Genomic DNA, 1,190 nt, shown 5'->3' with positions numbered 1-1,190 from the left:
CACTCTTGCATACCTGTATCTGGTAATCTGAGTGAGAGATTTGATGATAAAAATGCATAATATAATAAACACTATTAATTTTCTATTCTTGTTTTAAAATTCTGTACCATATGTATTGTTATATGTTACTCTGTTTCTGTCTTTGTTTTTGACATTTGTTTTGGTTTTTCCCTTTTAAATAAATTTTTTAAAAATAAAAAAAAAAGTTGGCTTTATGGCACATTCAACCTTGTGTAAATTTTGTTACATTAAAAGATAACAAAAATTATATACTACTTGATATTTAGATGGCATGCAAGGTAGACGTGTGCCTTACTGTGCCAGTGAAAGTTCAGTTGCCCAGCAGCTAAAGCACTCAAGTATTACACCTCTCTTTACAAATCACTTCTATAGTTCTCTTTTTATGTTCTCCATCCTCTACTAGTGTCAGATATAGTAGTTCATCAAGAAAAGCAATTGCTGTACAAAGTTCATATTTGCATGATTGGGGGGTCAATATTTTAACAGTCGTTATTTTGCAGGAAGTAGAAATTTCTCAGGATGAGAGTTATGAATCATTGCTTATAATGTTTGAGTTGTCAATCACTACATACAAAAGACTGAATACTTTTTTTTTTCTTGGCCTTTTCTTAAACAAGTTCTCACCAAGTACTTCAGGCTTACTTTATAGCCCAGGTTGGCCTCAAGCTGACAATGATCCTCCTGCCTTAGCTTCTGAAATGCTGGGACTATACACATGTACCATCGTGCATTTGCAGAATTTAAATCTTATGTATTTATTTATATTTATTTGTTTTGAGAATCAAACCCAAAATGTTTCACTTGACGGCTGGGATTACAGGTAGGAAACAAATGTCTAGCTGGATCATATACTTTTAATGTTAAAGTTGTAATAAGCTTGACATTATTAATTCAATGGTAAACCATTATAATGTAATGCAAAACATCAGAGAATCTTTAGATATCTTCTCTCTATTTTTGTAATTGACTACTGCTCCCATAGCAAATATCTGAATTCTCACAGAACCTTTCATTTTATATTTTCAAATCATCCTCTTTAGAAGTATAAGAAATATAGAAAAACTGGAAATGTAATACAAAAACTTAAAGAAGGATTTAATAGAAGAAATGTATGAATGAAGTAGACTAAAGTTTTGAAAAATTGTTAGAATCATTAGTCATATTCACCC

Source organism: Octodon degus, unplaced genomic scaffold (genome assembly GCF_000260255.1).
Source record: "Octodon degus isolate 3935 unplaced genomic scaffold, OctDeg1.0 scaffold00066, whole genome shotgun sequence".
NCBI classification, from domain to species: domain Eukaryota; kingdom Metazoa; phylum Chordata; class Mammalia; order Rodentia; family Octodontidae; genus Octodon; species Octodon degus.
This window is presented reverse-complemented; position numbering follows the sequence as displayed.